General features: G+C 48.5%; 1 long non-coding RNA gene across 9 annotated transcripts in view; it reads left to right on the top strand.

Moving 5' to 3' along the window:
• The window catches only part of LOC106729421, a 126645-nt gene that overhangs the window by 82058 nt on the left and 18095 nt on the right, over window positions 1-26492 (top strand). For 7 of the 9 annotated variants that reach the window (XR_004314215.1, XR_004314214.1, XR_004314213.1 and 4 more), the window contains 2 exons: window positions 7152-7228; window positions 11306-11393. This is a non-coding gene — a long non-coding RNA (uncharacterized LOC106729421). The remainder of the gene's footprint in view (window positions 1-7151; window positions 7229-11305; window positions 11394-26492) is intronic. The other 2 variants (XR_004314212.1, XR_004314211.1) reach the window with 1 other exon arrangement.

Genomic DNA, 26492 nt, shown 5'->3' with positions numbered 1-26492 from the left:
GTGCGCTTGAGATGCGCTAGTCCAAACAGAGAGGCACTGTCAGGATGAAAGACACACCGGCTTTCTAAGACTTAATAAGAAAGAAGAATATAAAACATCTCATTAGCAATTTGTCTGTTGACTCCATGTTGAAAAGATAATATTTTGCACGTACTTCTTGGAGTCAATAGAATATATGATTAAAATGAATTTCACCTGTTTCTTCCTACGTTGATGAATGTGGCTGACTATAAAATGGTAAGGAGAGACCAGGACCTTCATGAGGTGAGTGGGATGAGAGATATGGAGTCATCTTTTTTTGAGGGGGGAGGTAATTAAGTATGTATGTATGTATGTATTTATTAACGGAGATACTGGGGATTGAACCCAGCACCTCATGCAGGCTAAGCATGCACTCTGCCCCTGAGCTCTGCCCTCCCTCGCCAAGTCATCTTCCTGATGCCAGGTACCTAGTCCTGATGAATCTTCTGAGAATCTGGATCTCAAAAATCTACGGATGACCTCTCTTTCGTGAAGTCCTCTCCAATCTGGGTTCCAGGTACTTCCATCCCACTGATCACCTGGTCCCATTTTCTTCTCTCATCGCCTTCTTCTCACTCCAGCATCTAACCTGGAGCTTGGCAGACAACAGTGAGTGCCTGTGATCTTACTGGAAAAAGCAGTCCCTGTTCTTGGGATCTCAGGAAGTCTTAGAAACGTTTCTTTCTCTCGGCCTGAATGGGGGTTGATCTCATGTCTTTTCGCTGCGTTTTTGGTTAACCAAAAAGGTTGGAAACATGACCGCCCCTCCTTTTCAGCTCCCTGCAGCTCCCTGGTGTGATTTTCTGTTCGTGGCTCTCACTTCCCAAACATGTTTTCACTGGCTCTGCCTTTGTTATAGAAAATTCAGGGGTGAATTGGAAAGTTGATGCTGCCTGGTTGCCATGGCGATGCCAGCTGCTTCCGCCTTCGCACAAGGCGAAAGTGGCCACAGGGCTGACAAGATGCGATCTAAGCCTCTGAGATCAAAACACACAAGGCCCTTCCAGTCTCTTTTAACAGCAACATCTTCCAAACCTTCAACCCTACCACCTGCTTTTTGGGGCGGTGGGGGGCTGTCCTACATACAGCCAATCTGTTGGTACAGTGAACGAAACACAGTCCTTGAGTGGAAGTGGAAACGTGCATCACCCTCGCCAGCCACCCTGAGGTGTGCAGACCTACTGTGTGACATCTATAAGTATAGACATGAGTGAGTTCGGCTCTCACACAGGCCTTCATGATGCCGACAGAGGGCCCTGCCCTGTTGGCGTGTTTCCTTAGCTCCTGTCATGGAAATTTCCCTTTGTGGAAAGAGAGCTGTTTTGCAGTTAACATGAGAGCATCTTTTCTGATTCCTGAATGATGAAAGAAAATTCTTGTGTGTCTGAATGGATGGTGTTCTCCCAAAAAGAGGAAAAGGCAAGTAGCCCAGGCATCTTTAGGGCGTTTGCACCTTGGGGTGAGCTCTGAGTAAGTGCCCAGCGAAGAGCTGATAATGGTGGAGGGAACACTTTGGGTCATGTTTGGTCTTTACCATAAGCCTGTGGATTAGAGGCTCTCATTATCCCCATTTTTCAGATGAGGGAACTGAGGCTTAGCAAGGGCAAACAAAGCACCCAAGATGGCACTGCTGGCAGGCAGCCGAGCAAGGATTTGAATCAAGACCTCTTCTCCCAAAGCCCGAGGTCTTACACGACTTCACAGCACTATTGTGTACAAATGTGAGGGGTAACGGTTATCACCCCCAGTTTACACCTGAGGATGCTGCGGCTCCCAGAGATGACATCAAATACCCATGGTCACTCAGCTAAGAAGTTGCAAAGCCAGAATGTGAAACTCAGTCTCTTGTGCTCCAACCTTTGCTCACGCTGCCAGGTCACTGGAATAGGCAGGGGAGCATCTTGGACACAGGGAGGTGCTTCCGGGCTGTGCGTGGGCATTTTACAGGAAGGAAGCTCTCTAGCTCTCTCCTGAGCCCCAGAACTCACCCAGAAAGTGCTGTGACGAGTCCTGCCAGGCTGGGAGACCCAGACTCCAGCCAGAGCTTGGTGCTCCTGCGGCGATCTGAGCCCAGGAGAGCAGCTGTACCCGCAGCCCCCCCGGCAGGCCCTGTGCTGAATCAGGAGCAGGTGATGCTGCCGAGAGGGGCTGTGGGGGCTGCTTTTGTGCGCCACGGGGGCCGCATTTGCTCTGGGAGGTTAGTCATAGCTGCTCGGCCTACGCAGATGTAACCAAGCCGCTGACAACTGAGATCTCTGCTGAACAGGCCCCAAGGCCCCAGGGGAAAGCATGAGTCTCTTCCTAAAGAACCACCTGGACCTTCCAAGGAGGATGGTACATGCCGGAGAAGCTTTCTGAGGACGGTCAGAGGGGAGCTCAGCCCAGTTCAGGGGTTATGGGGAGGTTTGCTTTCCTAGGGGTTTATGCCTCCAAAGAGAAGCAAGGGAAGAAATCAAAGAAAGAAAAGCGTAAGGAAGGATAAATTGGGGGTTTGGGATTTGCAGATACAAACTACTATATATAAATAGATAAACAAGGTCCTACTGTAGGGCACAGGGAACTATATTCAATACCTTGTAATGGCCTATAATGAAAAAGAAGATGAAAAGGAATATATATGTGTATAAATGAGTCACTATGCTGCACACTAGAAGTTAACACGACATTGCAAACCTACTATACCTCAATAAAAAAAGAGAAATACGACTCCCCAGTTTATAACCAAACCACTCAGCCTTCTGATGTCACCAGGTGTTTTACCGTCCAAATAGGTGCCCCAGGCTCCTGTCCCACATGCACTGGGGGGCTCCCCAGCGGGCTGACAGCCAACCTCATGTTCACTTTTTGCTTCTCTGCTGTTCTCCCCGGGTTCCTCACAGTTTCTCAGGTCCAGCATGGACTCGCCTCTTCCTTCATTTCCTCCTGGGAAGGAAACCAGCTTTTGGATTCACCCAGACTGGAGTTTGGATCCTCCGTCCACCACTCTTAGGTGTCTGAGCAATTTGTTTTGCTTCTGGAAGCCTTCATTTTCTCCTCTGTAAAATGGAGTCAGTTACACCTGTTTCTCTAGGTGGCTGGGGGATCACCTGAGAACGTGGAGGTAGACGTCCAGCTTAGCATCTGGCCCAGGGCCAGCGTTCAGCACGGTTCCCTTTCCCACCCACCTTCCCTTCATCCCCTGTAGGGCCGACACGTGTGTGGTCTGCAGCCAGCTGGACGCTGAGCTGGTGGCCCCCGGGAAGGCCTCCTGCAGGCCTGGACACTGGTCCGCCTCTATGCCGGGGCCACTCCTTGTTGTCCAGACCGCCTGCCTCTCATTACAGCCGGTCTGTAATTAGACAGCTGCCTGGTTTCGGAGAGCGTGCCGCCCAGCACCGCCAGCTCCCGCCTCTGTCGGGGCTGTGTTCTTGTTGATGAGGCCTCAGCCCTGTGCACAGGGACATCTTTGGAAATGAGGCCATGTCGGTTCTCCGCATGGCCTTCCTTAATGCGAGGTTAACTGAGACAAGGCCTGTGTGACTTGGGTGGATGGAGAGAAGGATGCCAAGGAGGGTCCTGTCACACGAGGGCCCAAGACTTCAGTCCTGACATTGAGCGCAAAGGAAAGGGTCCTGGAAAATAACTGAAATGTGCTCCACCAGGCTGCAGCCACCTCCCTGCAGATTCGGGAACACGCTGGGGTTCCATGGGGTTCCTCTGTATGACTGTCCCCATCCTAACATCTCAGCCTGAGACCGAGGAGCCCAGGGTCCCAGGGCCAGGCAGACTTGGTCTGAGTCCTGGCTCTGCCTCTCGCCAGCTTGCGTGACCTTTGGCAAGTGATTTCACTGTTCTGAGTCTCAAATTCTCCAACCAGAAGGTACTTCTGCAGCTTGTTGTGAAAATTAAATTGGTGCAAACACATGGATGAATATCACTCTGAACAGTGAGTGACAGCTACTAGTGTTTTCTTTAGCCTGGTCCTGTCCTGTTCCTCCCTAAATAGGCCTTTCACATTGCTGTGCTTTGCACATGCGAGCCCCTCTAGCCAGATCACTGATCTCCTACATGACTTGCTTAGCAAACTTCTATTGATCCTCCAAGGCCCAGCTTAAGTGTAACCTCCTCCGTGAAGCCTTCCCTGACTTCCCAAGCAGTTAGTTATTTTGTCCTTGGTACCCCAACGGTCATTTGCTTATACTTTTTATACCATCCTGCCACATTGTATGGGAGCTATCTGTAACTGTCTGTCCCATCTTTTCTGCGCTCCGCCATGCCCTGACTCCTTGACTTGGCTGTGAGCTCTTGGAAGACAGTCTCTACTTGCTCTTCCTCTACTTGCTCACGGAAGGGGTGCTTGTAATTCTGTAATCAATTGAATAAATGCGTGCACGGAACAAAGGAATGGATGGATGATTACACAAAAGGGAACATTAGGCAGAAATAAAAGAAAAACAGAGAAACTTGCTGTTTCACTACATTTTGCTTTACTCAGACCCAAGCTGGGCTTAGAGTTCAGGAACAGAAGGAAACATGTACCCTTCCAATCTCGTCTGTCCATTCAGTGAACGTGGGTGTGCGTATTCTGTGCCTGGTCCTGCCCCAGAAGCTGGGGTTTCAGCCAAGAATCAGACCCTCAGAGAGGCTCTGAGGTTTCAGTATAGGGTCTAGCTGGTGAAACGGACTTGAGGAAATCCACAGCCTGTTGGCCTGGTACCAAGCATGGGATTGCTGGATCTTATGGTAGCTCGATTCGTAGTTTTTTGAGGAATCTACATACTGTTTTCTATAGTGGTTGCACCAAGTTACATTCCCAGCAACAGCGTACAAGGGTTCCCTTTTCTCCACATCCTTGTCAATATTTGTTATTTGTGGACTTTGAGGTCTGGAGCTCAGTAAAAAGTGGCGATCATTTCATGACATATGTAAGTCAAATCATTATGTGGTGCACCTTTAACTTATTCAGTGCTGTGTGTCAATTGTATCTCAATAAAATTGGAAGGAAAAAAAAAGAAATGTCTACTAAACCAGCAATGATGACTATGGTAATGAAAATCAAAATAATGCTGATTGTATTAGTCAGCTTAGGCTGCTGTAACAAATACCATATACTGGCTGGTGTAAACAATACAAATATATTTTCTCACAGTTCTGGAGGCTGGAAATTTCAAGATCAAGGTCCAGCAGGGTTCAGCTTCTGGTGAGAGCTCTCTTGCTGGCTCGCATCGCAGGTGGCTGCCTTCTCACCATGTCCTCTTACCACTTTTCCTTGCTGTGTACACGTGGAGAGCTATGATCTCTTCCTCTTCTTATGAGGCCACCAGTCCTATTGGATTTGAGTCCCAGCCCATGATCTCATTTAAACTTAATTACCTCCCCAAAGCCCTATCTCCCAGTCCAGTCAAACTGGGGGTTAGGGCTTCCACATATGAATTTAGAGGGGACACAATTCATTCCATAGCATTAATGCAGCCATAAGATAGAGAGAACATTAGTACCTACTTCCTAGAGTTCTTGTGAAGGTTAACTCATGGCTGGCTCAATGCCTGGCACACAGCAGGACATCGGGGAATGTAGGATGTTATTGGGTTGATTGTGCCTTGATAGTATTTGCAGGTTTAACCTCAGGTAAACTTAGTCCACCCAACATTCTCCATTTCTTCTCTTCTCCATCTTTCCAAATGCTGTCCCCTCCTCCCTTCTCCTCTCCAGGGTAACTCCTACTCTCCCTGAAGGATGCAGATCAGACCCCTTGGCTAAATTTCAGGGCCCTTCCTTCAGGTTCTGCAGCCCCATGGAGAAAGCTCGTCCTCCCATCGTAGCCCTCAGCACCCTGCGTTATAATGGTACCTGGTTCCTCACTGAGGCTGTCAGTCCCATGAGGGCAGCGGCTGGGCGTTGGTTTCTATAACCCAGCCCAGAGCCCGTTGCAGAAAGGGCTCAATAAGTCAGGTGAACAAATAAATCAGTTAACGATTGATTCATTATAAGCCACCAACATAAGACAAGCCTCAAAAAAAAAACCCCATTTTTGCAGAACAGATGTGGCCTTTATAACCTAACCATACCAGAAAGGATGTCGCCTCTCTCTTAGGAAAGGAACCTGGGCTGGTGATTCGGCCACAGTCGCTGGACTCATGGGAGCCCTAAATCCCTCCTGCTACAAATATCAAACTTTTCAAGGAACTTTGCCACAGGCCCCGAGATATTACAGCCAAGTGTATTATTTTCAGTGTGGGTGCCTGTCTGCCCGTCTCTGGCCTGAATCCAGGCCAAGCCCCAGGCACACCCCACGGTTGCATCCAGCCATCTTTCGGTCCCACCTCCAGGCATGTAAGGTAAACAAGAGGTCAGCCCAGAGGACAAAGTAGCATTTAAGCCTGAAGAATGAATCAGAGTTATTTAGAATGTCAGTCAAGGCCAATCACTGTAATAACCCCAAATCTTAATGACTTAAGCTAATACAAGTCTGTTTCCTGCTCCTGTCACGGTCTGCTAAGGGTTGGTGGGACTCTGCTCCACACAGTCATTCAGGGTCTCAGGTTCCTTCCGTCTGGACCTTCCTCTAGGCCTTTGGAGTCTCCTCTCTTCAGAGAGTGGATGGGGAAGTGGAGCAGGACTGAGCATGGGAGGTTTTAATAGGCCGAGCCTGGATATATCAACATACTTCACTCATGGGTCTGAACTCCATCTCTTGGTCACAGCTAGCTGCAATGGCTGCTGGGAAATGTAGTCCAGCTGCTGGGAAATGTAGTCCAGCTATATGCTCAGGAAGAGGAGTAACATAGGTATTGTCGTTGGGAGGGGTACAGGGAGGGGGATGTAGGGTACTTCAGATAGGGGAACTGTTGTGTGCAAAGGTCTGGAGGAAGGCTAGCAAAGTGTACTGGGGAACCAGCACTTAGGACCCCAACCCCTAAAGAGGGGCCATGGATAGGAGCTTATGCTCAAAGGACTTCAGCTTGAGTCAAATGGCTGAAGCTGTTTCCAACTCAGACTGTCAGGTAAGTCTGTGAGCATGTGATTTCATAGGATTTAAAAAATAACGTTTTAATTTTTAATTTATTGATCCATAACCCACTTGTATGGATCAAGATTTTAAAAGTGTGAAAGAGTAAATCATGGAATCTTCCTTCCACCCTCTCTCTTAGGGACCCACTTCGCCTCCCTGGAGGTGGCCAGTGCCCTCAGTTCCCTGTATGTTCCTCCAGCAATGTTTTGTGCACCTGTAAGTACTATATGTATTTATATTTTCCCTTTGCCTGTTTTTGCACTCACTGTAGTGTGCGATATCAAGTACCTTACTTTTGTTTGAGAAATTTTTTCATGATGGCATGTAAAGAGCATAGGATTCCACTGTATGAAATCTTAAGCCACCAAGATGGTTCCTTATTGATGGTCATTCAGGTTGTTCCCAGTTTACAAATAATCTTGCAGAAGTTAAGTTTGTACACGTAACTTCACAAATGATTGAGTCCGTTGCAGGAAAAACTCCTATGAATGGAACTTCTAAGTCGAAAGATCACTCTGTTCAAACATAACCAGACATGAACCACCAGGCCACTCCACCTGCCCTGTCTGGGCTCTTCCCTGTCCCACCCAGTGACACAGACCTGGATGACACCCCTGAGAGGGGTTGGGCCCTGCCATGTGGCCCCTGTCATGGTTCAGTGGGCAGGAATCACCCCTCACTTGAAAGATGACATATACTTTCGTAAAGTCTTGGTCAGAGGCTCTCAGCGAAGAGCATCCCTTGATTCTGTCCGTGGCCCAACCTAAAGGACACCTGTTTCCATGGCCTCCCTTCACTCACCAGCCCAGCCCCATCCCTACCCTCAACTCCAGCCCAGTGACTTCACCCTACCTCTAGAACAGAGGCAGAGCCCACAGCAGGCCAAGGAAGTTGCGGTAGCCAGAATAATGTCCCCTCTAAAGATGTCCATGTCCCAGTCCCCTAAACTTATGAATACATTGCCTTATGTGGCAAAAGGGACTTTACAGATGTGGTGAAGTTAAGGATCTTGAGCTGGGGAGGTGATCCTGAATGATCTGGGGTGGACCCAGTCATTACAAGGGCCCTTAAAATATGGAAGAAGGAGGTAGAAAGTGAGCGTCAGAGAGAGGTTAGAAGACGCTATGCTTCTGGCTTTGGAGATGGAGGAAGAGGCCACAAGCGAAGAGACGCAGGTGACCTTGACGAACTGGAAAAGAAAGGGATTGGATTCTCCCCTAAAGCTTCTGGAAGGAACACAGCTCAGCCACTGCCTTGATTGCAGCCCAGTGAGACCCACTTGGGCTTCTGACCTCCGGAAGTGTAAGGTATTACATCTGCATTGTTCTGGTCACTAGGTTTGCGGCCGTTTTTACAGCAGCCCTAGGAAACTAACACAGCAGCCCTCGCCTACCCCTGCAGCAGCCTGGTACCATCTCTCTCCTGACTCTCCAGTCTCTTCCCTTCTCTCAGAACACCTGGCCTCAAATCCCAGGTCTGCTTACCCACAGGGTGTCCTCCGGCACCCACACCATCTCTTTGAGCCTTGGTTCTCTCATCTGCCAAACACTGCTCAAAATCAAACTGGCCTCGCAGGCCTGCTGTGAGGGTTCAATGAAATTATGCTTGTGAAGTCTCCTAGCAACCGTGCCTGGCACAAAATGGCTGCTTGATGGTATTTTTAGTTGTTGAGCATAATTCTGTAACTTTCATTTGTGATTCTAGAACGCCCTCCTGCTCCGGCCCCGACTAGGACCCTGGCTCTCCCTGAGGGGTCAGTCCCTTCCTGTAGTGCTTGGACCAGCAGGGACCCTCAGGGAACAGACTCTCTCCTTCCCACAAGTCCCACGGGAAAACAGGGCCCTGAACACTGCTCTTCCAGCAAGGAGGAAACTCAACTTGGGTTCAAGGCCTTTCTCTGCCCACTTCCCAGCTGTGTGATGTTGAGGGAGGCACTCCACCACTCTGGGCTTCAGTTTCCTCCTCGGGGTGAGGGCTAAGTGTGCTGCTGGCTGGGCACATAGCATCAGCCACTGGTCTCCCAGACTAAGGAGGGGCTTCCTTCTCAGCCAGGACCCAATCCAGGTTTGGTGGACCCTGAGGTCTGTACAATCTGTGGCCCCTATCTGAGAAAGAGCGTCCATCCTGGAATTAATAAGCAAGCACAGCAGATCGCAGGACATAAGATTAACGTATAAAAGCCAATTGCTTTAACATAGCATTGTAAATTGACTATACTTCTATGAAAAAAAAAAGCATAGATTAAAAAAAGTCATTTGCATTCCTATTATATAGGAAAATGAGCAAGTAAAATTTAAGTTAAAAACATAATACCATTTACATGAGCACCCCGCCAGAATGAAACACTTAGGTATAAGTCTAACAGAATATGTTCAAGATCATATGAGAAAAACGACAAAACTGATACACAAAGTTAAGAAAACTACATAAATGAATATCGTCAAAATGTCAGTTCTTCCCAAATGGATCTATAGGTTTAATGCAGTCCCGATTAAAATCCTAGCACGTTATTTTGTGGATCTCAACAAAATGATTCTGAAGTTTATATGAAGAGACAAAAGACCCAGAATAACCAACACAGTATTGAAGGGGAAAAAAAGGTTGGAAGATTGACACTACCCAACTTCCAGGCTTGCTATAAAGCTGCAAAGTAATCAAGACAGTGTGGTATTGGCAAGGGAACAGACAGATAGATCAGTGGAACAAAATGGAGAGCCCAGAAGCAGCCCCACATAAATACAATGAAGCCATTTTTGAAAAAGGAACAAAGGCAGACAATGGAGCAGAGGTACTTTTCTCAACAGACGGTGCTGGAAACTGCTCATCCACATACAAAAATATGAATCTAGACATAGACCTTACACCCTTCCCCAAAATTAACCCAAAATGGGTCAGAGACCAAAATGTAAACCACAAAGCTATAAAACTCCTAGAAGTTAATAGAGGAGAAAAGCAAGATGCTTTTGGGCATGGTGAAACCTCTTTAGGCAGAACACCAAAGACGTGACCGTCAGAGACACAGCTGACAACCTGGACTTCGCTAAAATGAAAAACTCTGCTCTGCAAAAGGCAGCATCCAGGGAGTTAGGGAACAAGCCACAGACTGGGAGAAGTTATTTGCAAAACACACATCTGGTGAAGGACTGTTATCCAAAAGACACACGGAAGTCTTAGAACTCAACAGTAAGAAAGCACACAAACTGATTAAAAAAAAAAAAATGGGCCAAAGACCTTAACAGACACCTGAGCAAAGAAGATACACAGATGACAAATAAGCATATGAAAAGATGCTCTACATCCCAAGTTATTAGGAAAATGCACCTTGAAACAGCAGTGACATGCCCCTATACACCAATTAGAATGGCTAAAAACTCAAACAGACAACACCAAGTGCTGGGGAGACAGTTTGGCAATTTCCTGCAAAACCAGACGTACTCTTTTACCATGCACTCCAGCAGTTCTGCTCCTTGGTGTTTATCCACAGGAGTTGAAAACACACAGAAATTTGCACACAGATGTTTATAGCAGCTTTATTCATAATTATCAAAACTTGGGAGCAACCTAGATGTCCTTCAGTAGGTGAATGGATAAATAAATTGCATTACATCCAGACAATGGAATATTGTTCATCCCTAAAAAGAAATGAGCTGGCAAGCCATGAAAAGACAGGGAAGAGCCTTAAATGCATATTCCTAAGTGAAAGAAGCCAATCTGAAAAGAAAACATACTGTATGGCTCCAAATATATGACATTCTGGAAAAGGCAGAACTATGAAGACAACAAAATGTGGTTGCCAGGGTTTGGGGGAAGGGGGTGATGCCAGGGTTAGGTGGAACACAGAGAATTTTTAGGGGAACAAAAATACTGTGTAGGATATTATAATGACGGATACAGGTCGTTAGACATTTGTCCAGACCCGTACAATGTACAACACCAGGAGTGAACTGTAATCTAAACGATGGACTTCAGGGGATTATGATGTGTCAGTGTAAGTTTATCCTTGATAACAAATGTACCCCTCTGGGGAGTGGTGTTAATAACGGGGGAGGGAGGCCACTCACATGTAGAGACAGGGGTTATACGGGAAAAACGTCCGTCTCACTGTTGTTGTAAACCTAAGCTGCTCTAGAAAAACAAAGTCTTTAAAAAAAAGAAAGAAGGAAAAGAAAGTAAACTTTCACAGACCTGAAGGAGGGTCTCAGATGGAGCCAGTGGCAAAGAGGGTCTCTGAAACTTACACTCCGGTAGTTTCTGTCTCCTGCTCTCAACCCCTTCTCCATGTGCCTGCTCCAGACAGCTTCCAGAAAAGTCCCTTCAACCAGCCGAGGAACTGTCAGGGGCAGGGACCCCCTCTGCCTCCCCCAGTCTCCAAGCATCCTTGGTAAGTGAGTAAGAGGTCTTATGAAAAACAAATGCAGACTTTCTCGGATGAGACTGGTTCCCTGGGACAGAGGGAACAGCTAATCTCCTTGCCCTGACGGTAGAGTTGTCGATTTTGGCAAACAAAAACATTAGATACCTGATTAAATTTGAATTTTAGAGAAACAACAAATAATTGTATAGTCTTAGTGAGGGACACTTTGCATGGGGCAGTCAGCAGGGTGTCCTGTGTGTCATCTGGCAGCCCTGTCTCACAGGGACCCAGCAAAGTCAGCTTCAGTGCCATGGGATGCTATGTTGATTTTTAGCAATGGGGCTCCTGTGTCTTGTGTCTCAGACAAGGATGTGGCTATTCAAACTCAGGGTGTGTCTTTCAGAAGTGTCCCTGGTCTGGAAGGTGGGTGGAGACACCTGATCTTCAGCAGAAGAGTAACCAGTAACAGAAGGGATACGGGGCAGCTGCCCCCGCAAGCAGGACAGTGACTCAGAGTCAGCCTCAGTCAGACCACCGGGGCCTGAATGACTGACCCTGAACTGTGGGACTCTCACCTCTGTTTCTCCACCTGTAAAATCATGGTTGCTATGTTCTTGGGTGCTATGAGCATGAGGTAGGAAAACATATGTATGAAATATTTATATAAGAATCAGTGGTGAGTATCCTTATGTTAGGTTTTTATTGTCAGCTAGTTAGGAGGAAAGAAAAAAATTTTTTTTTCCCAAACTATTGGACCTGCTTTGCTGAAATGGGTAGGTGGGGGCTCTCACGCACGTGCGTAGTCACCAGCCGGGCCCCCTCCGCGCGGAGCCCTCTGTTCTGTGCTGAACAAGCCTCTGTCCTCTGTTCCTGCAGTGGGTTCTGGCAGGCTGCCCACTGGGCTGTTTTTCCAGGGATCCACCCTGGAGCCCCCCATCGCTTTGCCTCTGACAGCTGCACAAGCTGCTGTTGTTCATCTCCGACTCTGCTGGTTCTGCCCTCAGACACAGCCGGAGCATCGCTGGGGCTGCTTCTGCTTGTCCCTGAAGAGTGACCACGGCGCACTGAGCTGTGGGTTGCCCTCGACCTGGTACATTTTGTCTTACATGAGCCTTGCAGCCGCCCCCTGAGAGCCAGCGTCAGCACACCCACTTCCACAGATGCGGAAACCGAAACTTGTGCAAAGAACACCCTTTGAGCACCTATTCCGTGCTGGCGCTTCATATGCCTGATCTCGTAGTTGACAGTGGGCAGATTTTGTTGCTGCTCTTCCTATTAATGTAACACATTCAAACATCAGATAAGCAGGGTATTAAAAATAAGTCTTCGTCCCCAGGTTCCAGAGCCCTCATCTCTCCAGCAGGGTTTCTCCTTTGGAGCCAGATAATTCTTCGTTGTAGGGCTGTTCTGTGCATCTTTGACCTTCACCCACTAGGTTTGAGCAGAAGAACCATCCTGGGGCTCTGTAAGTGGCACACCTCCCCCCCAGACAAACTGTGACAACCAAAAACATCTCCAGACTTTGTCAGATGCCTCTGGGGGGCAAAATCACCCCTGCTGAGAACTGTCGCTCTAGAATAATCACTGTTAATAGCTTCCTGAACATCTTTTTAGAATATCTCTGAGCATGTGTGTACCTTTATTTTTCAAACAAAGATGGATTAGTATATACAACTCTTAGAACCACTTGCTTTTTTTTACTTAACACTGTGTCGTGGACATCTTTCTGCACACGCACACGCAAACCTGCATTTCGCCTTTGAACAACTTCGGGCTGTTTCTTTGTGGGAACGGCACCAGGAGCAAGAACACAGAAACCGGAAGTCTGACAGTCAGACCGGGGTCCAGGCCCCACTCTTCCTCCCGCTTAGCGGCTGGGTGACCTCGAGTGGGTTAATTCATCTCCATGAGACTCAGTTTCTCTAACTCTCAAACTGGAGGAGATGATGGGTCCTGCCTCCCGTGGCTGTGAGGGGACCAATGAGCGAATGTTTGGGGAACCCTGGGCACAGTGCCTACTTCTCGGATGAGTCTGCAGCTCTTATATGCCACACAGTATTTGTCTTTACAGTGAGCCTGGGGTGGCGGTGTTATGCTCGCTTCACGTCAAGGAAACTGACCGAAAGACTCCTTCTGCTGATCAGCCCGTCCACCCACCGCCTTGAAGACTGGTGCAGTTGGCTGATGTCACGGGTGTCGAAGTTGTAGGGTGTGGCTTTGTAAATAAGTCCCCAAAATCTTGATCAGGCCGTCTGTCCCTCTCCGGCCCCTCGGTCAGCAGTACTGGCCCTGGAACAGGCTTTCTGTGTTATTTCCAGCTTTGTTTCTTACTTCCCTCCTAATTTACCTCTCTGGATTCCAGTCTCCGCATCTGGAAAATGAGGTTCAGTGATTTTTTTCCCAAGGCTTGTCCCAGCAGCAGAACCATCCTGAGATTCTGCTTTAAAGGCCACTGGGGAATTACCCCACGGTGACACTCATGCTTAATGAAAGCTTTTATTGACTGTGTATCTCCTGTGTCCGGGACTTTTCATACATCATCTCATTTTGCACCTGACAGAGAGCCTTGGAGGTGGGCAGTGCTGTCCCTATTTTTCAGATAAGAAGACTGAGGTCCAGAGACGCACAGTGATGTGGTCGACATGTCAGGGCCAGTGAGTGGCAGAGCTGGGACTCCAACTCAGGCTGGGGTCGAAGCCCGTGCCTCCTGCGCCCCTCCCCCTGCCTCCATCCTGTATCTCGTGGCTTACAGGTTTAGGTGTTTGGTTTGGTTTTGTTTTTAGGCGAACATTGTTTTGTCTGGACTACAATTCAGCTCAGGTTTATGGAAAAAATAACATTCATAATAACCCGGGTGACCTTCATGTTTTAGCAGCAAGCTCGGTACCCTCTCCTCCTTTGAGGAGAAAGCCCCTGTGCCACGAGCATTTGCGTTAACTTTCACAAAAAGAAGCCGGAGGCAGGTATGTTTCTTCAGCTCTCCTTTGAAACGGAGAGAGTGAGGAACAGTGATGTTCCTGAGGCTCAGGGCTGAACTCTAAGGGCATGTTGAAATCCGGGAGAGGTTGCCTGCGCTGATTTCCTTCGGATATTAAGAAGTCTGTCAGAAGGCTGCTAATTGCCAAGGCTTCCCAGAGCTCAGAGGAGCTTCCCAGAATGCACTGCGAGAGAAAAGGACAAAGGCAAATGAGACGAGGCTGCGTGGACCCGATTCCCTTTGTTCTGCATGTGGCTTCAGATGTGGGCCTGCAGCAGCCTGGCGTGATGGGAGAAGATACATGTGCAAACATTCTGTATGCTGGATAGTGCAGTGAGGAGGAGGTGGGGAGGGAGAGGATGATGGGGGGACTCAGAAGGCCTGGATTCAGGCTCAGCTCTGCCACCAGCTACCTGGGTGACCTGGGGGAAGTTGCTTATCTGGTGGGCCCCACGGTCTCAGTCCCTAAGAAACGGTTGGACACTAGGCTATCTCAGTGCCTCATTTGGGTCTAACAGAGATGACCTTGGCCCATACAGTGCAGGCCTCTGTCTCCTAGGAGCACGCTCTGAACAGCAGCAATGGGAAGAAATGATAAAAGGAGCTCAGATCCATTAAACACTCAAGGGGGGCCGAGCCCTGTGCAAAACATTTTTGCATGGCTTGTATCCCCAGTCTCCTAATGAATGCAAGAGCTGGACATTTTAACGTCCTCACACTTACAGGTGAGGAACCTGAGGCTCAGAGAGGCTAAGTGATTTGCTCAAGTCCCGGAACTAGGAAGTGGCAGATCTAGGATTCAAACCAGACACTCCTTCTTAAGGGCAGCTCTAGGTAGCAGCAACAGGCCTGGATGCAGGGGTGGACACTGCCAGGCCCCATCGCCAGCCTCTCACCCCAGGATCCAGAGCGCCTAAGGCTGACCTCTCCCAGTTGAGTGTCCCTGTAACGGAATCTGCTTAGAGAGGCCCCAGCAGCCAGAAACCTGAGCTGCTCCCAGACCTGCCCCTGAGAGGGGCTGGAGGACAGCTTGGAGCTTGGAGGTCAGTTCACACACCACCCCAGCTCCTCCCTAGCAGGCTGAGTGGCTTTTGGCCCTTGTTAATGGCGTCATCTCAGATCAGTGCCAGGGGAGCCACTGGCCATGTGGGGCACTCGAGGAGGGGGTGGTGGCCCTTGGTCTCTTTGGTTGACACACCACCTGCTTTGAGTTGGCATGGCAGAAACCTCAGGTGGAAGGGCTGCCCAGGTGCAGGAGTCAGTTTCATTTCCGCGTGTATATTACTTGCAAGCCTGAACCACAGCCTGCCTGAAAATTCCAGACCACACTCCCAGAAGCCGACCTGATCAAATATTCATGGACTCTGATGGTTGTCATCCTCATGAATCCCATCATCTGTGTTTATTGCTTTGGTGCTCTTTTACGAGAGTGATTTTCCCTCCTCTGCTGTGAGCCACATTTTCACCATCCTCCAAAAATATCCGGCTGAGAGCCACATAGACAGCTGTGGTTTATCAGACCTGTGCTCAGGCTTCAACTGGGGAGAAGAAAGAGAGCTGAAAATTAATTCATGTATCAGGCGTTGATTGTGGTGATGGAACCACTTAAATATTTGTTTGTACAGGTACACGGCATGGAAGGAAAAAACTCTTCCAATCAGATACCGGGTTCTGAGTCCCACAGCTCCCTTTTCAATGTGATAATAATAGCTAATATTTAGACAGGATTTATCGCGTGCCGACAGAGTACTCACTTAACAAATCTGCGAGCTGGATGTTATTATCATCACCTCCATTTTTCAGATGAGGAAAGTGAGGCACAGAGAAGTTAGTAACTTGCCCAAGTTTTCAAAAATGGCAGAAAGCGATTTGCTAAGTGCAATTTCTGCTTAAAATGAGGGGTGGTAATCCCCAGTTTATCAGAGTCTTAGGAAGATTAGATTCTGTAAGAGAGGAGTACAGAGCACATGGAATGTTCTCCCTCATCCTTCCCTCCCTCCCTCATTCTTTCTTTCTTTCCAGTATTGATCAAAGTTGTCATGATGTCAGGCCTAGTGCTAGGTCCGGGAAGGACAGCCTGAACAGGCAAACCACGCCCTCCCCTGAGAGTCTGCAGTTTTGCAGGGAGGCGGGCAGTAAGCAATGACCCTCACCTTGTCTCATTCTCCCCTGGTGTCAAGGACGGCAGCAGCTCCCCTCCTATGGCTTCTGCCTCCTCCCTGGTTCTGGAGAGGGGAGCGATTCTTCTTGGCAGGCAGAGTCAGAGAATCTTTGCCATCTGTTACCCCTTCCTTAGCATTTTATGCGAGCAAAACTCTGACCCAGGCAGATGCCAGAGAAGTGGACGACGTGTTTGCCCAACATCGCACAGGGAGTCAGCAGCTAAGCCAGGATTTGATCAAGTGTGTCTGACCCAAGCCCCACGATAAGGTGGTGCATTCCAAACTCAGGCCACAGTGATGGGTTCAAAGTCCCTCCTCACTTTGAGCCCAAATCCACAGCCAGCCATTTGCATCCAACCGCCTCCAGCAATGGATCCAGAGTTGAGTGCCATGTTCCATAGACAGAAGTCATCGCTTTTAACACCATTCTGGCAAATGTTTGGCGTCATGACTGTGACCTCACTCAAGATCCCTGATCCCTTCTATCTTCTTGTTAGAAAGGATGTTGAGTTGTCTTCCCTTTCCTGGGATTCTTCCTGGATCTGCTACCCTTTATCAAACTCCCCTGTTATGCAGGATGCCTGACATTGAATGGGCCACTACAGAGGAAGGCTAGAGCGCAGGTGTGACAGGCTTGTCACCTTCCATAGTGAGCGCTTACTCTCAGCTTCCCTGCTGGGCGCACCCAGTGCAGCAGCAGCTTGGGGTCAGCTGGAACCCCTAGGCGACAGGCACACCTGCTGCCACTCAGGCAGAGCTGTGCAGGCACCCGTGTACACTGAGCACCTTGTGGACTTAAGGCTTGGCTCACATAACCGAGCTCAGAATCCTCACACAACTCAGTTCGGAATCCTCACCCCATCTCTCCAAGGCAGGCTTATTAGCCCCATTCTGCTGGTGAAGCAGCTGAGGCTCAGAGAGGGGCCATAGTTAGAAGCACAGAACTAGGTGAAATTCCCCAATCTGGCGCCCCTGGGGTCAAGTTTCGAGTCCCATTGGGCAGGACCTACAACTACCCTGTGAACATCGTGTGATGGGATTCAGTCTCTCATACTTGGCGTTCACAATATTTTGGGGTTCTGAGTATTTCCGGACCCTGAGTTGGGCTGTGACCTCTACCTTTGTCATTTCCAGAATGTGATCATCATGACGTTCATAACTGTCATGAACAGGACACTGTTGAGTTCAGTGTCCCGAAGTCCCCACTGGAGACCTGGCTCCCTCTAGCCTCTGCCACTGGCCAGCACTTTTGAGTCTTGACCCAAAGACAGTAAGGAATCCAACAAACCTAGTCTCACTGCCCCCTCAAAAATTCTCCAGCTCACGCAGATGAATACTGTGTGAGACCATTGTGGTGGATGTGGGTTGTTTTTAACCTACATCTGTTCCTCTTTTGGGATGAACATTTTATTTTCCTTCGGAGAAGAGGGTAGATTAAAATATTGCTTCTAATTCTTCATTCCCATATAACAGAATTATACATTGTCCCCTTAATTCACAGGTTTTCAGTGCTTCTCAGCAGAGTGGCTGGAAATTTACCTTCCCATGACACTCACTGTTTTGGGGCTCAATCAAGAGACTTGCACTGATCGATGGGATGTGGATGGACACCAGGGAAGCAGAGGGTCTAAATGTGCCCGTGTGGTTTTAGTCTTCTGTGTGCCTGTCATCTGAGATGAGAAAATCCTGTCTCCTGGTCCACACGGGATGAGGAATCCATGGCGCAGACCCAGTTCAACCTGGAGCCTGGAGCCAAGTCCAGGCAACTCCAGCAGGGGCACAATTTGTCCTCAGATTCATGAGCAAGAAAAAAAATGCTTGTTAGTGCGAGCCACCAGGTTTGGTGGTGGTTAACCAGAATGAGCACAGTAATCCCCAGTTCCTACAGGACTGCATCCCCACTCATTCCATCCTCAGCTGCTGGGATGGGGCTGGGTACCACCCAGCGGGGAGACCATGACCCGGGTGCGGTCAGTAGGTGTCGCTGTGCTGGTGACTCTCCATTTGCCGTCCCTTTCCCATCCACTCTCTGCCCAACTCCTGTCTGCTCCAAGCCCAGAGCCCCCTCCTCACCTGCAGTCCCCCTTGGGCTGGTAACATTGTTTTCTTTCCTTGCCCCTCGGGCCAACAGGGAGTGAGAAGGTCCCTCTGTACTACCCCCAGCTGCCTCAACACCCCTGTCGGCTCCCTAACTCACCCCACGTCTCCGAGAACAGATGAAACCAGACTTTCTATTCAGAATCTCCCCCACGTGGATTCTCTGCTTCCAACTGGGATTCCACCTGGCCCAGGATCACACTCCTGATTCCAACTCCTGGATGCATGTGGGCAGGCTGCTTAACTTCATTTTTCCCCCATTTGACAAAAGGGGATGATACTGTTGCCCTTTCAAGATTGTTGTGGGAGAGGACTCAAATCAGGGATGGACAGCGCCTGGCCTTGAGCTTGACTCACAGGGGTTGCGAGACCGGTCAGTTCCCCCAGCCCAACTCGCCATGGCCGGCATCTAATGCAGTGCCTGGCGCTCACTGAAGCATTAACAAATATTTGTTGTTTGAAAAGCCCTATGGTAGATTTTCTTCCTTTGACCTTTTGATTATCTTCCCCCTTGAAATAGCAGAGTAAGGCCCCTAGTGCCATGGTGACAGTCTCTATAGAAATCCATAGCTTGTTCTCAGCACACCCACGGATGCCAGTGGGAGGCTGGCATAGATTTGGACCAATGGAGAGAAGGCAGGTTTAGCCTTGTCCTGGTTACAAAGAACATTTTTTTTCCCTCTTTCAAATGGCCCTTCCTGTCCCCAATTCAGCATCACCTACGTCTCTCCTAATGTGGGTTAATTTTCCAGCAGCTCCTAGAAAGAGTGTATTTCCAGTCTCTCCTGGGAAAGACAGAAGAGCTTCAAACAGAATAAAGCAGGTTTCAGTGGAGAGTTTCGGAGCCTGCCGAGGAGTCAGGCTGCTCTGATCGAATTCCTGCCTGGGGTGGGAGTGTGTTTGCTTGGAGCAGGTAACCCTTTTGGGTGCTGTACTCAGAGGTTAGAAACAGACTTCTGCTGCCACCAGAAATCCTAGCTGTTTTAGCCTTGTCTGTGTCAAGCTCGCCCTGGTCAAGGTTGGAAATATATTCATTTAGGAATGGAAGTCTTTTATGAAACCAAGGAGGGCCTCTGTCCCTTTAAGAGGGTCCTTGAGGAGGGACAGCCGGAGAATCACAGAGATGAGGGCCAGATGGCCAGTAAAGCGGATGGCAGTGAGTTAGGGAGAGGACCAGCTGGGCTGTCTGCTTTAGTCACCTTGAGATGGAGAAGACTTCAGCCAGTGGCTGCAGTTGGAAGATCTGGGTGAGGGCTGGGCACCCTGATCCAGGGACCTCAAAATGGTCTGGCTGGTCCCACTTTCTGCCTGAACTGGGACTAGACCTGGGAGACGGGAGAAAGCAACCAGAAAAGCATGCGGGTCGGACAGGTCTGGGTTGAAATCCTAGCTGTGTTCCCTGGACAGTGAGATAATCTGTCTGAGCTTCTGTTTCTTCATCTGTAAAATGGGATGATAACCCATCTCAGAAATACACTGTGAGGTAAGTACAAATAACGGGTAGAGTACAGGGCATGGGGTAGAGTAGATGCTCAGGAAATTGTAGTACCCCCCTCTCCTTCGGAGAGCATATTCATAACTTTTTAACCAAGAGGAGCATAAGGGAAAATCTTTCTCTGAGACCCTGGAGTCTTGGTGATTTAAAAGTGAAATCCCCCAATCCTGCTGAAATACCTTACTTAGAATGCAGGTGTGTGACTTAGGACTGGCTTATCAACTTCTGTAACAGAAAACTTGGATAATAGTGGCTTAAACAAGAAAAAGATTTTAACTTTCCTCTCATCTGAAACTGTAAACAGTCAAGGGCTGGAGTGGCGGCTCCTTAGCCATTTCCTCCAAGGAGCCCAAGTCTCCTTCCATCTTTTTGTTCTGCTGTCCTTAGATTGTGGCTTCCCCATCAAGGTCATTGCGTGGTCATAAATGCTGCCACAGCTCTGGCCATCACGCCCACATTCCAGGCACCCAGAAGGAGAAAGAGAAGTGCAAGAGGGTGTGCCTCTCAGATGAGTCAGCATTAAAAACAAACAAACAAAAAAAAAGAAACTACTAGAAAAACTCCACTCAGTGATTTCCACTTATAGCATATTGGCCGCCCTCTACAGCAAGGGAAGCTGGGAAATACACTGGGTGGGTGGACCCCCGCAATGATACAGGGGTTCTATTAGCAAAGAGAAATAGGGGAGTGTTTTCCCTGCCATAGCCAATGCCAGAGCTTCTTTGTTTCACTGGAAAGGTCTGCCTGGGCCAACGATGGGAACAGGAGAGCATCTTGCAAAAGCCTGGTGCTCAGTCGGTGGTCAGCAAAGGCTGGTTCCTGTCCCTTTCAGCCTCCCATTGGAATGTTAGTGAATCTAACATTAGCTTACATCCCACTTCAAATGATACACAGATTTTTATGAATCAGAAAGGCTCAGAGTCAGAAGCTCAGGTGAATTACACACTGGTTCCATGTAGAGAATTTACCACAACCCTAAGACGAACCACTGAAATTGAAAATATGTTGCATTATCTCACACCTGCCTACCTTATCAGCTACATTGGTTACCTGTCCCTGGGGTAACCAATTACCCCAAAACTTAGCCAAGTAGAAAACAACACTGGTTTACGATGTCACAATTTCTGTGGGTTCAGGAACCTGGGTGTGGCTAAGCTGGGTCCTCTGGCTCCTGGCTTCTCACAAGACTGCAACCAAGTTAGCGACTGAGGCGGCAGTCACCTCAAGGCTCAACTCAGGGTGGAGCCAAGCTCACTCATGCGGTTTGTTGGCAGGATTTAGTTCCTCGCTGGCTGTTGGCCGGCCGGAGGTTTCCTCAGTTTCTTGTCACATGGGCATCCTTGTAGGGTAGCTCCCAATATGGCAGCTTGCTTCATTTGAACAAGCAAGTGAGAAAGCCAGAGACGGAGTGGGAGCAAGAGGGAAGACTTTTATAACCTCATCTTGGAAGCGTTTTTCCACTGCTATCTTACTCTGTCAGAAACAAGTCACTAGGTCCAGCCCAAACTGAAGGAGAGGGAGGGGGAACATTTTAGAAGTGCCAGTCAATGTCCTGCTTCACCTCACCTTCACTCTCAGGATTCCTAACATAAGAGTCTATTTCCTTCCGTCAACAAGCTCAGCTCCTCCTACCACAGGGCCTTTGCATGTGCAGCTCAGTCTGTGTGGTATCTCTTCCCGCCCTCCCTGCCTGATTCTATTCATTTTCAGATTTCTTCTCCAGCCTCATTTTTGCAGAGAAGCCTTTCCTGGCCACCTTTCTTCTGAGTCACAGGAAGAAGAGGGGCCTGAAACATGTCTCTGCCCTGGGTAGCCCCAGGGAGTAACCTTCAAGAATAAGCCTGGACCCTGACTGTTCAGTTCCCCCTCTTGAATGGTTTGCTGCATTGGGTTTGCTGTGGTAGCCATAATCCTCAAACAGGCAGACTTTGGATCTAGCTCCCTGATTCCGGGCACCTCACCTTGGGTTGCCCCAGATGTCAAAATAGGGGAAAGAGACATGTCCCTGTTTCCAGTAAGGGCCCAACTCTGAATACATGTGTTTTTCTGGCCAAGATGCTTTTCTTATCTATATTCATTTATTCATTCATTTATGAGGGGTATAACTTTCAGTCCACAAACTCAGGTGTGGAATACATATATATTTCTTTATCATCCCTAAGTTCAGTTTCTATCTTGAGCCTCCATTCTGCCGGGGTGGATCACAACGGAATCACAGTCAGTCCATCCCCTCCATTTCCCAGAGGCTGCATCTATCCTTGGGGTGCAAAGGTGACGGACGGAAGGCCACTTGTTGCTGATGTCACCTTCAGTGGCATTTATCATTCTGAGCCAACACAGGTCACCCTGGAGCTGTCCCTTGTTCTTATCTGCAGCCTCTCTCAGGTCACGTGACTGTGTGACCTCTGTGACATTCTGGGGTTCATGATACTACTTCTTATGCCTCACAGGATTGTGGGAAACTCTGTGAGATGTCTGAGTTCCCAATCACCTAGAGACGCCATGCGGACACTTCTGCTCTTTGGGGCCCTCCTTCCTCCCTGGGGGTCCCCCTTCCCTTCTGCTCAGAGATCCGACAGGTTGTCTCTCTGGGGACTTTGCCTTTGTCTCCGCACCTGGCCCTGGGAGAGAGCACACAGGCCTCCTTGGCTGGGACAGTCACTTTCTCACTCCTCCCCCTCCCGGTCCTTTTCTGTACAGCTCAGGGGACTGTCGGGGAGTGGGGAGCACCTGGCTCTGCTCCTGCCTTCCTCCAAATGTTTTTAACTAAGAGTTCTTTCCAATCTCCTGAGAATCTCCTCTTAGAAACCCCAGAGCCAAGAAAGACGCCTGACACCGGGTGATAAGTGACGCCGGAGGGCGTGGAGGCCCCGAGGAGGCGCCCCATCTGGGCTGACCAGACGGGAGGGGGTGGGCCTGGGAGGCAAGAGCTGAGCTGAAGAATGAGAAGAGTTAGATAAACAAGGAAAGGGCCGTCCAGCCACGAGAAGGGCCTGTTTAAAGGTGGGGAGGAGTGGAGCCGGCCTCCGAGTGGCTGCTGTGGTTGGAAGGGAATGCAGGTTTTGTGCCTCGGGGAGTAGCTTTAGATAAGGTTGGAGGAGTGAGCGGGGATCTGGTAACAAAAGGTCTTGAATGTCAGATCTAGACATTTGGATTTTATCTTCAGGAAATGTAGATCCATGGGAGGATTTTTAAGCATGCTGCCATGGCGGTGGCTTTGTGCTTTAGAATGTTCTCTCTGAGCCAGGGTGGAGGATGGGCTGGAGTCAGGGTACCAGTGAGGAGCCTGGTGCAGCCACGGGGGCAAGGAAAGACGGGGCTCAGTGGGCAGATGAGAGATGGCGAGCAGGGGACCAGTTCCTCGGAGACTAGCAGGCAGGGCCACCTGGACTTGGTGTCTGAGGGATGTGGGGACACGGAGAGCCAAGAGTTCAGGACGACTCGGATGTGCCATTTACTGAGTTGGCAAGACGGCAGCCCCAAGAAACAAAGGTTGGAGAGGAGCTGAGAGTTTAGTCTGAAGTCCGGTTTGGAGTTAGGGTTCTGTGGTTGGGGAGACTCAGTTCTCCAGTTCTGAACCTCAGTGGAAGGTTCTGGAGCAGAAAAGCCCACATCAGAAGTGTGTCAACGAGACAGCCTCCGTGCTTTCTATTAGTGCTATGGGCTGTGGTCAACGAGGATGTTTCACCAGCAGATGACCACCATAAAATGCAGACTGAAGAAGAGAGCCACCCCCCCAGGGACCCAGGAGCTTGCTTCCTGCTCCACTGTCCTCTGGACTTTTGGTCTTTGTGCTGGTCCCTCTTGCTAGCGGATGCGTGCAGCATCCTCAACTTCAACATCTCGGTGGAAATGGCCAGTTTTCCAGGAAACGTTACATTTTCCTGGTTCCGCCAGGGTATTGGTATTGGCACTTGAGGTGACATTTATCTGTAATCCCAGTGTGGACAAAGTGTGGTGTGTCTAGCAGCATTTTAGTCGGACTGTGAAACATCTGGAAGGTGATGGGGAGACAAGGGAATCGTGTGGTCCTTGGCGCTGAACAGACCTGCATCCTGACAGATGCTGAGTAGGTCACTTCTCCTCTCTGAATGTCCCTTTCAGTGTCTCTAAAATGGAGACAGTCAGGGACTGTGAGTATTTGGAGAGATGACTTTTGTACAGTGCCTGGCACAGCTCCTGGCACGCAGTGGCCCCCTCCTTTGCTGTGTTAGCACCCCTCACTTCCCACCCACCTACTCTGTACGAGGAGAAGTTGCTGTTTTAATGAATAACACCAAGAGAAGACCAAATTCAGTCCCATGAAATGAACTGACAATGGTAGAAATTCATGCAGATACTGAGGGGTGGGGGAGAGAAATTTGTGGTGGCAAGAGTAGGGAAAATGTAGGTTGCTATAATGTGATTCCATATAAATTTTAGGATTATTTGTTCTGGTTCCATGAAAAATGTCCCGGTACTTTGATAGGCATTGCATTAAATCTATAGATTGCTTTGGGTAGTATGGGCATTTTAACAATATTAATTCTTCTAGTCTAGGAATATGGAATATCTTTCCATTTCTTTAAATCATCTTTAATTTCCTTAATCGACGTTTTATAGGTCTCTGAGTATAAGTCTTTCACCTCCTTGGTCAAGTTTATTCCTAAGTATTTTTATGTGTATGATTTTAAAGGGGATTTTTTGAAAACTTTCCTTTTCTGATATTTCACTGTTAGTGTAAAGAACTGCAACTGGTTTCTGTATGTAAATCTTGTATCTTGCTACCTTGCCGAATTCCTTTATCAGCTCTGGTAGTTTTTGTGTGGAGTCTTTACGTTTTCTATATATAGTATCATGTCATCTGCATGTAGTGATAATTTTACCTCCTCTCTTCCAATCTGGATCCCTTTTATTTCTTTTTCTTGTCTGACTGCTCTGGCTAAGACTTCTAATACCATGTTGAACAGAAGTGGTGAGAGTGAACGTCCTTATCTTGTTCCAGATTTTAGTGGGAAGGTTTTCAGCTTTTCACCATTGAGCACTATGCTGGCTGTGGGTTTGTCACAAATAACTTTTATTATGTTGAGATATGTTCCCTCTATACCCACTTTGGTAAGAGTTTTTATCATGAATGGAGGTTGAATTTTATCAAATGCTTTTTCTACATCTATTGAGATGTATTTTAAATTTATGTATGAAATATATGAGATATATTTTCAATCTGTTCTCCCACATGGGCTGTCCCAATGGACAGAGCCACAATTGGGAAGCAAGAGATTGACTTAAAAAAAAAAAAAAATCTTAAAAACCACCTGTGTCATGTTAAGGTTCAAGCGATCAGAAATAGAACCTCCTTCAGCCCTCAGAGTCCTCTGTTCTGCTCATTAGCCTTGCAAAGCTGTGAGTAAATGCGGAGCCTGCTTGCAGAGGCAGAGTGGCTGCCTGGTGTGGCCGAAGAGTCAGCGCTGCCGGCCCTGGCCCCCTGCCTGCGAGGTGGCCGCTATCTTTGGACATTCTTGTTTTCCTTTGTGGAGAAGGATAATTATGGCCTCCATGCCTTGTGGCTGTTTCCATGTTGCATGGCCCAGACAGAGGCAGATACCCTTCACAAAACCCTCTTTTTTTTCCCCAGGGAAATTGGTTTGGGGGAGGGCAGGGAGGAGGGAGCATATTTGAGATGAGCAGAAGTGTGGGTGGTGCCAGGGTAGGAACCTTCCAGGGTATACCAAATGCTTAACTCTGCACCATCAATTACTGCCTGCCACATGCAGTTGTTTTGCAGAGGAGCTTAATTGACCTACAGGTTGTTTGAGTTTTAAACCCAGCGACTGTACCAGTGCAAGAGAGAGGAAAACAGATTTGACAGATTCAGAATGGGGCTGTGTGGTTTACATAAACACAGAAGAAAAACGTCTGGGACAGAATGGCCCTCAAATGGAAGATTAGCAGGAGTTGGAAAGATAGGCGGATAATAGATCAGTCGATGGATAGATGGATGTGTGTTGGCTGAAAAGGAGTAAGGAGAAATGCAGATGTCAGGAGCTTGAGATTATGCCATTTTAAACATGCCACCATGGCCATATGGAAGGGGCTCCAGACAGACGCTGGATACTGAGAAGTCAACCTGGGATTGAAGATGATATGATGATTCACCTGAAGGAGTGACTCCGCATTCTGACTAAGGCAGAGCTGGCTGTAGATGTCATCTGTTGAGTTTTGTCACCAGGGGGAAATATTTACTCATGGAGTCCAGCATTAGGTTCTGCGCGTGCACTCAGCAATCAGATTGCTGATTTTGAAGTGCCACCCCCAGGAAGTTGGGTAACCTTGGGTGAATTATTTAACTTCTTTGGATCTCAGTTTTCTCATCTACAAATGAATGCCTGTTTCATGGAGAGCATGGAAAAGAGTAA

Source organism: Camelus ferus, chromosome 22 (assembly GCF_009834535.1).
Source record: "Camelus ferus isolate YT-003-E chromosome 22, BCGSAC_Cfer_1.0, whole genome shotgun sequence".
NCBI lineage: Eukaryota > Metazoa > Chordata > Mammalia > Artiodactyla > Camelidae > Camelus > Camelus ferus.
This window is presented reverse-complemented; position numbering and strand designations above follow the sequence as displayed.